The sequence below is a fragment of the Schistocerca cancellata genome, chromosome 12 (assembly GCF_023864275.1).
Source record: "Schistocerca cancellata isolate TAMUIC-IGC-003103 chromosome 12, iqSchCanc2.1, whole genome shotgun sequence".
In the NCBI taxonomy this organism is placed as follows: Eukaryota; Metazoa; Arthropoda; class Insecta; order Orthoptera; family Acrididae; genus Schistocerca; species Schistocerca cancellata.
In genome coordinates this window covers 134,747,339-134,761,300 of record NC_064637.1, presented here as the reverse complement: position 1 = coordinate 134,761,300, position 13,962 = coordinate 134,747,339, and the positions used below count along the sequence as shown (strand labels likewise).

General features: G+C 47.8%; 1 protein-coding gene and 1 non-coding gene across 2 annotated transcripts in view; both read left to right on the top strand.

Annotated features, from left to right (window-relative positions):
* LOC126109783 (peroxidase-like) overlaps positions 1-13,962 on the top strand; it is a 266,678-nt gene that overhangs the window by 143,342 nt on the left and 109,374 nt on the right. The window lies entirely within an intron of this gene.
* On the top strand, positions 9,300-9,374 carry Trnas-cga (transfer RNA serine (anticodon CGA)). The gene has a single exon. It is a non-coding gene; the product is annotated as a tRNA-Ser (tRNA).

Sequence of the window (13,962 nt, the reverse complement as noted above, 5' to 3'; positions counted from 1 at the left end):
AAAACCATGAGCGAGATTAAATATGCCTAACTCGCTATGCGCGAGCTGCATCTGTGGGAACCTAAATGCGGCCATCATTTTCTCCATCTAGATCTACATACATACTCCGCAAGCCACATACGGTGCGTGGCGGAGGGGACCTCGTACCACAACTAGCGTCTTCTCTCCCTGTTCCACTCCCAAACAGAACGACGGAAAAATGACTGCCTATATGAGTCTGTACGAGCCCTAATCTCTCTTATCTTATCTTTGTAGTCTTTCCGCGAAATGTAAGTTGGCGGCAGTAAAATTGTGCTGCACTCAGCCTCAAATGCTGGTTCTCTAAATTTCCTCAGTAGCGATTCACGAAAAGAACGCCTCCTTTCCTCTAGAGACTCCCACCCGAGTTCCTGAAACATTTCCGTAACACTCGCGTGATGATCAAACATACCAGTAACAAATCTAGCAGCCCACCTCTGAATTGCTTCTATGTCCTCCCTCAATCCGACCTGATAGGGATCCCAAACGCTCGAGCAGTACTCAAGAATAGGTCGTATTAGTGTTTTATAAGCGGTCTCCTTTACAGATGAACCACATCTTCCAAAAATTCTACCAATGAACCGAAGACGACTATCCGCCTTCCCCACAACTGCCATTACATGCTTGTCCCACTTCATATCGCTCTACAACCTTACAGCCAAATATTTAATCGACGTGACTGTGTCAAGCGCTACACTACTAATGCAGTATTCAAACATTACAGGAATCTTTTTCCTATTCATCTGCACTAATTTACATTCATCTATATTTAGAGTTAGCTGCCATTCTTTAGACCAATCACAAATCCTGTCCAAGTCATCTTGTATCCTCCTACAGTCACTCAAAGCCGACACCTTCCCGTACACCACAGCATCATCAGCAAACAGCCGCACATTGCTATCCACCCTGTCCAAAAGATCATTTATGTAGATAGAAAACAACAGCGGACCTACCACACTTTCCTGGGGCACTCCAGATGATACCCTCACCTCCGATGAACACTCACCATCGAAGAAAACGTACTGGGCTCTATTCCTTAAGAAGTCAAACAAACAGAACCTGGATTCGTCCGGAAACAGTATCTGGCGCCATTCCTGTTCACAGTGACGTCGTACCATATACCATTGCCGCCTAACATGTTTCTGCACATTCGTCAAAGGTAAGTGGAGAATTGGACGACGCGCACGTAACACATGCCGTAATAAACGGCGACGGACTGTCAGCCCTGATAGTGTACGATGTGTTCCACTGCTGCGCCAGAGTCGAGGAGGATGCACATCTGTTCAGCAATGCCATTCGAGTGAGGTGTCGATTTTCTCTGGGGGTGGTCTGTGTGTTGCGACCTGACCCATCTTGTCGTGTTATACGGCCTTCCGTGAACCATTCTGCATACACCCTTTGCACTGCCGAAACTCTCCGTCCCACAAGAGTAGTAGCTACCCTGATGCATTCATCGCATCCTTTCTTTTCTTTTCCTGCTGCCTTGATCCCGCATTGTGCGCAGGGTCGGCAGGGTGAAGTACGCATTTGGCATGGTTAGTTGAAGGGGGTGGCTGGGTGCCCTTACTAACCCCACCTCGAACCCCCCGGGACGGAATCAGTGTACCCCAGCTGTCTGCGTCTTGTGTAAATCGTGAAATAGTGTGAATGTGTTGCATATGTCTGCGAGTCGCGTAACTGAGGCGGAGCATGGGGACCAGCCCGGTATTCACCTAGGAGGATGTGGAAAACCGCCTAAAAATCACATCCAGGCTGGCCGGCACACCAGCCGTCGTCGTTACTCCGCCGGGCGGATTCGATCCGGGGCCGGAGCGCCTACCCAAGTCCAGGAAGCAGCGCGTTAGCGCACTCGGCTACCCTGGATGCATTCATCGTATTCTCTCATGCCAATAATGCGCCCTCTTTCAAACTCACTGATTTGACGGGACGGTTCGCGCATATGTCTGCGAGGCATATGCTCGTCTGCCCAAGTCACACTGACACATTACCTTCGGTTTATAGCGACAACATTTTACCGGTGGGTTGCGCCGCGATATCGATGTTGACGTTGAGGCAGCAGGCTGACATGGTTCAAAAAATGGTTCAAATTGCTCTGAGCACTGTGGGACTTAATGTCTCAGGTCAACAGTCCCCTAGACTTAGAACTACATAAACCTAACTAACCTAAGGACGTCACACACGTCCACGCCAAAGGCAGGATTCGAACCTGCGGCCGTAGCAGCAGCTTGGTTCCGGACTGAAGCGTCTAGAACCGCTCGGCCACAGCGGCCGACGACGACATGGTTCACATGCTAATCATTTCTGTAGAACATACTAAAGTACATGTCCCGTGAATATGAACGTCTTCTCTCTAGTCGTTCAAGGTGTTCTGCTCTTTTTCTCTGAACGTGGGTGTATTTAGCAAAATCAATAGAATTGAATTTACAAGTTTTTATATGAAACGACAGCATTGTTTTAAATAAATGGTATATAAATATTTAGTTATGAATTGCTTAATTTTTATGTAGACAGTTTTCATATGAACTTTCCTGTTTTTAAGCGAATATACCTACACCCGCTGCTATCGTAGCATTCACTATATGCCATGGGTTGATTAGAGAGATGTAAAGGGGAGTCGATTACTCGTTCTCGGATGGCAGACGTAGATGTGAAGCAATTACGATGTGCTGAGTGCACAATACGCGATTGCCTTCAAATGGCTCTGAGCACTATGGGACTCAACTGCTGAGGTCATCAGCCCCCTAGAACTTAGAACTACTTAAACCTAGCTAACCTAAGGACATCACACACATCCATGCCCGAGGCAGGATTCGAACCTGCGACCGTAGCGGTCGCGCGGTTCCAGAATGAAGCGAGTAGAACCGCTCGGCCACTGTGGCCGGCGATCCCGTCAATCCTCCCTTATTGTAATAGAAGACATGATACGTATTCGCAATTGCGAATATGGCCCACCATCAGCTGTATAATGGAATGACGACAATGGAAATTTGTGCCGCACCGGGAATCGAACCAGTACTTCCGCTTATTGCGAGTTGTCGCCTTACCATTGGCTATCGGAACACGATTCATAGCCAGATCCAAACATCTAAATGTTGTCAACTATGCATATGTAACGTGCAATGGTGCACCCATTATGTACATTTCCTGTACAGGAATATACATGATGTCTGCCCTACACGTGGGATCGACTAGAACCTTGACAGTTAGTATGCCTGCTCTCAGGTTCCCTTGCAGTCCAACATGAGGTCACTGTGACACCTGAAGGCCTCACATCTCTGCATACTGCACCATCGTACCAGCTGGCCAAATGGAGATTCTCAATTACGCCCCTTTGAGAATCCGCCAGGCGCTGATAACGCTGTCTCACACGAGTACGCGGCATTCCCGTGTCCTTCAGAGTGATCACTCGACATCTGAAGCTGTTCACGCACCTTATACATCCTACCAGGCCTAATAACCGCACGGAGCGCGAAGAACATTAATGTCCTTTAGTGGCCTTTGTACCTGCCATGGAGTATTTGTAGTTCTTATCATTTCCACATCTGGCGATGGTCTGTGCGTGTACGAAGCTTTCTAGACATCCGACCATCTCTTCTACATGCTCCACTTTGTTTGTCAGGCAGTGTAAATCTGATAACATAATAAACTGTTGGACTGCTACATCATTACTTCAACAATAAAGCACTTCAGAGTAAATGGGTTGGCAGAAGAGCCAACACCGTGTTACTAGAGGAGGCCGAAATGCACGCGTTTTAGCTCACGCAGGCTGGCGTGAGGAGGGAAGAACTGTACTGACGTGAGATCTGGAACATGACAAGGAATTAGAAACCAGGGAGCGGACGTAATTAGTTTCAAACTTAACTTTAATCCATTAATGATGAACGTCGCTCTTGACGGTACATGATTCACAATATTATCTGTTCAGAATAGTAACGGAATATGGCGCCTTGCTAGGTCGTAGAAAATGACGTAGCTGAATGCTATGCTAAACTGTCGTCTCTGCAAATGAGAGCGTATGTGGACAGTGAACCATCGCTAGCGAAGTCGGCTGTCCAACTGGGGCGAGTGCTAGGAAGTCTCTCTAGACTAGACCTGCCTTGCGGCGGCGCTCGGTCTGCAATCACTGACAGTGGCGACACGCGGGTCCGACGTATACTAACGGACCGCGGCCGATTTAAAGGCTACCACCTAGCAAGTGATGTGTCTGATGGTGACACCACAGTAAATATGTTCTTTCACTCCCCAGGAAAAAAAGAATCAAACATATTCTAAACTGAGCATACAGTACCACAACAGCGATACAATTACTGGTAAACAAGTGAAAATTTGTGCCACACAGGGACTCAAACTCGGATTTCCCTCATTACATTAGCAATCACCCTAACCGCTTCGCTCCCTGGACAGATCCAAACTTCCACAATGTCCCAGTGTATGCGCCCCATAGAGGTCGTACAATTGTGTGATTCCCGCACACCGAGAGACTTTTTTACTTTTCTCGTCGGGTTGTCTTAGCTTTGGTACGAAATACATTTGTGCAGTGTCTGTGTTTCACAGTGTCTGTAAAGTTCGAAGGAATGTTCCTTCGGTCATGCCTGCATGTGCAAAGGAATAGGCACTGCAGAGATGCATTCGCAAATTGCATGAATCTCGGAAAGAACATCGAATCTAACTTTACAGATGTTGGCCTTCTTGTACAATTCATCACAAAAACACATTATTTTGGATTCAAAATTATTATTTAAAAACTTCCTTTTTGTTACAGGTCCACTATCAGATTCCAACAAAATAACAACTGAACCCTAACTCTCTTACTCTGTGCATTTCGAAGCGTCATTTGCCTTGAAAAGAAAAATAAATTTAACACAAAGAGCTGTACGTTATTAACACAATTACACTGAAGCGCCAAAGAAACTGGTACAGGCATGCGTATTCAAATACAGAGATACACTGCGTGATCAAAAGTATCCGGACACTCCCAAAAACACAGGTTTTTCATATTAGGTGCATTGTGCTGCCGCCTACTGCCAGGTACTCCATATCAGCGACCTCAGTAGTCAATACACGTAGTGAGGAAGCAGAATGTAGCGCTCCGCAGCACTCACGGTCTTCGAACGTTGTGGCTGAAATGGCTCTGAGCACCATGGGACTTAACATCTGAGGTCATCAGTCCTCTAGAACTTAAAACTAATTAAACCTAACTAACCTAAGGACATCACACACATCCATGCCCGAGGCAAGATTCGAACCTGCGATCGTAGCAGTCACGCGGTTCCAGACTGAAGCGCCTAGAACCGCACGGCCATAGCGACCGGCGACTGATAGAAACCGCCGACAGTTGAAGAGGGTCGTAATGTGTAATAGGCAGACATCTATCCAAACCATCATACAGGAATTCCAAACTGCATCGGGATCCACTGTAATTACTATAGCAGATAGGAGGGAGGTAAGAAAACTTGCATTTCACGGTCTTCAGTCATGAACCCAGCCACGAACTGAGCCCCGATGACCACCAAAGACGTGTTTGGAGACACCCCACAGTGGTGGGATGCCAGCCCCACTGCTGAGTACCATAAGGCCGAATTACCAGGAGTGATGATCTGGCGTGCCATTTATTTTCATAGCAGGACCCCTTTGGTTGTCATATTCAGCACCTTAAACCACTGCGGTTCCGTCGACGATATTCTACACCCCGTTTCGCTGCCCTTCGCGGCAAGCCATTCTGGACTTACATTTCAACAAGATATTGCCCGCCCGCGCACAGCGAGAGTTTCTACTGCTTGTCTCTGTGATTGACAAACACTACAGTGGCCAGCTGATTCGCCTGATCACTCCCCAACTGACCAGGACCTTCCAACCGTCTCGGGATTCTGAAGCTCTGACGTGCCAGCTGGAACGAATTTGGCGCAGTATCGCAGGACATCCAACACCTATGTCAGTCAGTGCCAAGCTGCTTCACTGCTTGCGTAATCGTCGGATATGGAGCAACGTGTTATTAACTTGCTCAGTTTGTCAAGCTCTTTCTGTTGAACAAATCAGATTTTTCTGGCGTTTTAATCATTTCCTTGTCTGTATATAAACACCACATCTACCGATTTCCGTTCCATTCTGACAATTCCTTCGAGATGCGCCGTATCTTTTTGTGTTAGAGCGTATTTACGAGGGTAATCCCAAAAGTAAAGTCTCCTATTTCTTTTATAAGTACATAGACCTGTTTATTTCTAGAATGGTTTACATCAGTGTACAGCTTGAACATTTAGCTATTTTTTGACATAGTCACCATTTCTGTCGGTGCATTTTTGTATGCCCATGTCATACCAGCTCGCCGCCATACTGTTCAGAAAGTTATGAGCCTCGTCTTTCACCTAGTCGTCGGAGCTGAATCGCTTTGGGGCCAACCATAGGGAACAAGTGATAGTCGCTGGGCGCCAAGTCAGGACTATAGGGTGGGTGGGTGATTATGTTCCACTGGAACTGTTGCAGGAGAGCAACGGTTTGCCGAGCGATGCGTGGGCGAGCGTTGTCATGGAGAATGTGTACGATCTTGCTCAAGATTCCTCTTCTCGGATTCTGAGTTGCCCGTTTGCGTTTTTTCAGAGTCTCACAGTACCTGCCAGCGTTAATTGTGGTCCCAACGATTCATCTCCGACGACGAGGTGAAAGAAGAGTTTCATAATTTTCTGAAGAGCACGGCGGCGAGCTGGTATGACATGGGCAAACAAAAACTGCCACAGCGTCTACGAAAATACATCGACAGAAACGGTGATAATGCCGAAAAATAGCTAAATGTTCAAGTTGTAAACTGATGTGAACCACTGTAGAAATAAAGAGGTCCACGTACTTACACTCCTGGAAATTGAAATAAGAACACCGTGAATTCATTGTCCCAGGAAGGGGAAACTTTATTGACACATTCCTGGGGTCAGATACATCACATGATCACACTGATAGAACCACAGGCACATAGACACAGGCAACAGAGCATGCACAATGTCGGCACTAGTACAGTGTATATCCACCTTTCGCAGCAATGCAGGCTGCTATTCTCCCATGGAGACGATCGTAGAGATGCTGGATGTAGTCCTGTGGAACGGCTTGCCATGCCATTTCCACCTGGCGCCTCAGTTGGACCAGCGTTCGTGCTGGACGTGCAGACCGCGTGAGACGACGCTTCATCCAGTCCCAAACATGCTCTATGGGGGACAGATCCGGAGATCTTGCTGGCCAGGGTAGTTGACTTACACCTTCTAGAGCACGTTGGGTGGCACGGGATACATGCGGACGTGCATTGTCCTGTTGGAACAGCAAGTTCCCTTGCCGGTCTAGGAATGGTAGAAAGATGGGTTCGATGACGGTTTGGATGTACCGTGCACTATTCAGTGTCCCCTCGACGATCACCAGTTGTGTACGGCCAGTGTAGGAGATCGCTCCCCACACCATGATGCCGGATGTTGGCCCTGTGTGCCTCGGTCGTATGCAGTCCTGATTGTGGCGCTCACCTGCACGGCGCCAAACACGCATACGACCATCATTGGCACCAAGGCAGAAGCGACTCTCATCGCTGAAGACGACACGTCTCCATTCGTCCCTCCATTCACGCCTGTCGCGACACCACTGGAGGCGGGCTGCACGATGTTGGGGCGTGAGCGGAAGACGGCCTAACGGTGTGCGGGACCGTAGCCCAGCTTCATGGAGACGGTTGCGAATGGTCCTCGCCGATACCCCAGGAGCAACAGTGTCCCTAATTTGCTGGGAAGTGGCGGTGCGGTCCCCTACGGCACTGCGTAGGATCCTACGGTCTTGGCGTGCATCCGTGCGTCGCTGCGGTCCGGTCCCAGGTCGAAGGGCACGTGCACCTTCCGCCGACCACTGGCGACAACATCGATGTACTGTGGAGACGTCACGCCCCACGTGTTGAGCAATTCGGCGGTACGTCCACCCGGCCTCCCGCATGCCCACTATACGCCAGGGTTAAAGACTGCGATGGAGCTCCGTATGCCATGGCAAACTGGCTGACACTGACGGCGGCGGTGCACAAATGCTGCGCAGCTAGCGCCATTCGACGGCCAACACCGCGGTTCCTGGTGTGTCCGCTGTGTCGTGCGTGTGATCATTGCTTGTACAGCCCTCTCGCAGTGTCCGGAGCAAGTATGGTGGGTCTGACACACCAGTGTCAATGTGTTCTTTTTTCCATTTCCAGGAGTGTATAAAAAAAGTAGGAGACCTTACTTTTGGGATTACACTTGTAAATATTGATTCAAAACATCTTTTTACTTCTGTTACTACTGTTTGTAACACTGTACACACTGCTAAAAATCGGATGCAGAAACAAACTGATCTGCAAGGTAGTCAACAACCAACAACTCGCTCAGAAAACCGCGCACAGGGCAAATAAAATTGGCAGTTTCTGTGGAGGTTGTCTTCGTCAGCAACCGGACGGCCAACAGTACGCGCCCGGTGGCAGGATGACGTCAGAGCGGCCAGCTGAGCAACAGAGGCCGCGTTCACGACATTCGCACAGAATGTGCGGCGGGCGGTGGTCGTGTGTACTGCAGGGCTGGGGAATTGGAAAGAAAGGCGACACGCGCCGGGCAGGCAACCAGAGAGCGGAAAAGCTCCGGGTCGGGGCGGGGAAAACCAGCAAGGCGGCGCACCGGCGCCTGTCGTCAGCGGAAACACCTTGGGCGCCGGCAATTGTCTCGTCCATTCCTAACAGTGGGCCCTGGTGGTGTGGCCACGTAGTGGATGACTTCTGTAGAAACTACGAATAGACACTTCCTGGCACTCCACCGAGCGAGGTGGCGCAGTGGTTAGACACTGGCCTCGCATTCGGGAGGACGACGGTTCAATCCCGCGTCCGGCCATCCTGAATTAGGTTTTCCGTGATTTCCCTAAATCGCTCCAGACAAATGCCGGGATGGTTCTTTTGAAAGAGCACGGCCGGCTTCCTTCCCCGGCCTTTCCTAATCCGATGAGACCGATGACCTCGCAGTCTGGTCTCCTTCCCCAAAAACAACCCAACCCCAACTTCGTGGCAGATTAAAACTGTGTGCCGGACCGAGACTCGCACTCGGGACCTTTGCCTTTGGCGGGCAAGTGCTCTACCGACTGAGCCACCCAAGCGCGACTCACGCTCCGTCCTCACAGCTTTACTTCTGCCAGTACCTCGTCTCCTACCTTCCAAACTTTACAGAAGCTCTCCTGTGAACCTTGCAGAACTAGCAGTCCTGAAAGAAAGGATATTGCGGAGACATGGCTTAGCTGTGAGGACGGAGCGTGAGTCGTGCTTGGATGGCTCAGTTGGTAGAGCACTTGCCCGCGAAAGGCAAAGGTCCCGAGTTCGAGTCTCGGTCCGGCACACAGTTTTAATCTGCCAGAAAGTTTCATATCAGCGCACACTCCGCTGCAGAGTGAAAATTTCATTCTGGTACGAATAGAGACTTCATAACGATGCACTAATGCACTGTCTGTATTTGACAGTGTTATAGGATTATGCACTGAAGGGTCAAAGAAACTGGTACAACTTCCTAACATAGTATAGGGCCCCGCGACAGCGCAGAAGTGATGCAACACGACGTGGCATGGACTCGACTAATGTATGAAGTAGTGCTGGAGGGAACTGACACCATGAATCCTGCATGGCTACCGTAAATCCGTAAGAGTAAGGCATCCCAGATATGCTCAATAATGTTCATGTTTGCGAGGTTGGTGGCCAGCGGGAGTGTTTCAACTCATAAGAGTGTTCCTCGAGCCACTCTGTAGCTATTCTTCACCTGTGGAGTGACGCGTTGTCATTCTGGAATTACCCAAGTCAGTCGGAATGCACAATGGACCTAAATTGATGCGTATCTAGACGTATTTGCGGTCACATATCACTCCAATTACACGCACGTCGCACCATTACAGAGCCTCCACCAGCTTTAACACTCCCCTGCTGACATACAGGGTCCATGGATTCATGTGACTGTCTCCATACACGTACACGTCCATCCGCTCGCTACAATTTGGAACGAGTCACATCCGACCAGGCAACATGTTTCCAGTCATCGATAGTCCGTTGACGGTGTTGACGGGCCCAGCCGAAGCATAGAAGTCTGTGTGGTTGATTAATGAAGGGTACATGAGTAGGCCTTCGGCTCCGAAAGCCCATAGTGACCATGGTTCGTCAACGGTTCGCACGCTGATACTTGTTGATGGCCCAGCATTGAAATCTATCACAATTTGCGGAAGGGTTGCACTTCTGTCACCTTCAGCGATTCTCTTCAGTCGCCGTTGGTCCCCTTCTTCCAGGATCTTTCTCCGGCAGCAGCGGTGTCGGAGATTCGATGTTTTACCGGATTCCTGATATTCACGGTACACTCGTGAAATGGACGTACGGGAAAATTCCCACTTCATCGCTACCTCAGAGATGGTGTGTCCCAGCGCTCGTGCGCCGACTATAACATCACGTTCAAATCTTAGTAACCCGCAATTTTAGAAGCAGTAACCGATGAAACAACTGCGTCAGACACTTGTTGTCTTATGTAGGCGTTGCCGAACGCAGAGACGTATTCTGCCTCTTGACATACACTATGTGATCCAAAGTATCCGGACACTTAGCTGAAAATGACTTGCAAGTTCGTGGTGCCCTACATCGGTAATGCTGGAATTCAATATGGTGTTGGCCCACCCGTAGCCTTGATGACAGTTCCACCATAGCAGGCATACGTTCAGTCAGGTGCTGGAAGGTCTCTTGGGGAATGGCAGCTCATTCTTCACGGAGTGCTGCACTGAGGAGAGGTATCGATGTCGGTCGGTGACGCCTTGCACGAAGTCGGTGTTCCAAAAGGTCCCAAAGGTTTTCTATAGGACTCTGTGCAGGCCAGTCCATTACACGGATCTTATTGTCGTGTAACCGCTCCGCCACAGGCCGTGCATTACGAACAGGTCTTCAATAGTATTGAAAATGCAATCGCCATCCCCGAATTGTACAACAGTGGGAAGCAAGAAGGTGCTTAAAACATCAACGTAGGCCAGTGCTGTGATGCTGCCACGCAAAACAAGGGGTTCAAGCGCCCTCTATAAAAAACACGACCACACCATAACACCACCACCACCGAATTTTACTGTTAGCGCTACACACGCTGGCGGATGACGTTTACCGGGCATTCGGCATACCCACACCCTGCCATCGGATCGCGACGTTGTGTACCATCATTCGTCACTCCACACGACGTTATTCCACGTCCAGTCAATGAGATTCCAGGCCGATGATGTGTCTGGAACCGCAGCTGACAGTGGAGGGATACCAACCTCTCTGTCGACGGCCATATGGCCCGACAACCAGGACTGATGGTCCGCCGGATCCCCCCCAAATTGACAAAGTTTGGAGCATTATGGGCAGGGCCCTGCTACCAGCTCGAGATTTTGACGATTTGCCAAATTCAGAAGAACGCAAAATCCTCAAGACTGGCTAAGTTTGAAACGTCCCCTTAGAACAATTTATACACGACTGTGCTTAACCTGACACACAATATTATTTAGCGCAACGCAATCTGACTATCAAAAATCCCTACAAAAGAATGGCCCAGACAAACATTAAACTATACCTTTCACAAATCACTTACCTCACAAAAATCTTCGTTACTGGAACTACTGCAATACCGCGAGCGCCACTACTGCCAGCTAAATAAAAGATTCAAACTACAGAAGGCACTAACTACTGATAGGGATAGTTAGCAAATGAAAGATATTAATAGAGAACAAACAATGTATTTACCTTAATAGTCATAATATATATAGCAGTTCATGATAAATTACAAAACTCCGCCATCTCTCTCCCCACATCCACCACTGCTGGCGGCTCACCTCCAACTGCGCAACGCTATGCGCTGTTAACATCCAGCTGCCCAACACTACAATGGCAGACAACAATGCAAACTAGCCACAGGCTGCACACAGCACAGCCATACAGAGCGCTACGTGGCATTACCCATATAAAAATCTAAACAGCCTACTTACATAGCCCCCATGCTCCCCACAAAAAATTTTACAAAATATTTTTGGGCAGTGGCCAATAATGATTTAGAAAAATTTTTCATAATTACAATAACAAAGAAATCAAATGCACACACTTATTTATACAATGTTGGTCAAAAGCTAAAATTTTCTCACAGTCCATAAAGACAGTCCTGATCATTCATCATAAGAGTAAACCTGCAGTTTGTTTTCTCAAAGTCTGAGCAGTAAAAGACAATGCACACGGAAGTAGTGGATTTCCATGCAGTCTTCACTGGCTGTGCTGTGTGCAGTCAGTGGCTAGTTTGCATTGTTGTCTGCCATTGTAGTGTTGGGCAGCGGCAGCTGGATGTGAACAGCGCGTAGCGTTGCGCAGTTGGAGGTGAGCCGCCAGCAGTGGTGGATGTGGGGAGAGAGATGGCGGAGTTTTGTAATTTATCATGAACTGCTATATATATTATGACTATTAAGGTAAATACATTGTTTGTTCTCTATTAATATCTTTCATTTGCTACCTATCCCAATCAGTAGTTAGTGCCTTCTGTAGTTTGAATCTTTTATTTAGCTGGCAGTAGTGGCGCTCGCCGTATTGCAGTAGTTCGAGTAACGAAGATTTTTGTGAGGTAACTGATTTGTGAAAGGTACAGGTTAATGTTAGTCAGGGCCATTCCTTTGTAGGGATTTTTGAAAGTCAGATTGCGTTGCGCTAAATAATATTGTGTGTCAGGTTAAGCACAGTCGTGTATAAATTGTTCTAAGGGGACGTTTCAAGTTTCACGGAAGCTCGAAATTCAGTGCGGACGTCAATGCGAGATGCTTTTAATAGGTTCCACAATGAAACATTGTCTCAAAATATGGTAGAAAATCCAAATAGATTGTGGTCGTATGTAAAGTACACCGGTGGCAAAAAACAGTCAATACCGTCACCGTGCGATAACTATGGAAATGTTACCCACGATGGTGCCTCTAAAGCGGATTTACTAAATACAGTTTTCCGTAATTCCTTCATCTTCTTACGTGAAGTAAATATTCCAGAATTCGAAACCAGAACAGCTGTCAGCATGAGTGACATAAAAGTAGATATCTTAGGTGTTGCGAAACAACTCAAATCACTAATGAAAGGCAAGTCTTCCGGTCCAGATGGTATAACAATCAGGTTAATTTCAGAGTATGCAGACACAATAGCGCCTTTCTTAGCAATCATATACAACCGCTCACTTGACGAAAGGTCTGTTCCTAAAGACTGGAATGTAGCACAGGTCACACCAATATTCAAGAAAGGAAATAGGAGTATCCCGTTGAACTACAGACCCATATCACTGACCTCAATTTGCAGTTGGATTTTGGAGCATATACTGCACACGAACATTATGAATCACCTTGAAGAAAATGACTTATTGATACATAACCAACACGGATTCAGAAAATATCGTTCTTGTGCAACAGAGATAGCTCTTTATTTCCATGAAGTAATGAGTGCTGTCGACAAGGGATCTCAGATCGATTCCATATTCCTAGATTTCCAGAAGGCTTTTGATACCGTTCCTCACAAGCGACTATTAATCAAATTGCGTGCATATGGAGTATCGTCTCAGTTGTGTGACTGGATTCGTGATTTGCTCTCAGTGGTCACAGTTCGTAGTGATGGACGGTAAATCATCGAGTAGAGCACAAGTGATATCTGGCATTCCGCAAGGTAGTGTCATAGGCCCTCTGCTGCTCCTGATTTATATAAATGATCTACGCGATAATCTGAGCAGCCCCCTTATTTTGTTTGCAGATGACGCTGCAATTTACCGTCAAGTAAAATCATGAGGCGATCAATTCCAATTACAAAATGATCTAGAGAGAATTTCTGTATGGTGCGTAAATGGCAATTGGCACTAAACAAAGAAAAGTGCGAGGTCATCCACATGGGTACTAAAAGAAATCTGATAAATTTTGGGTATA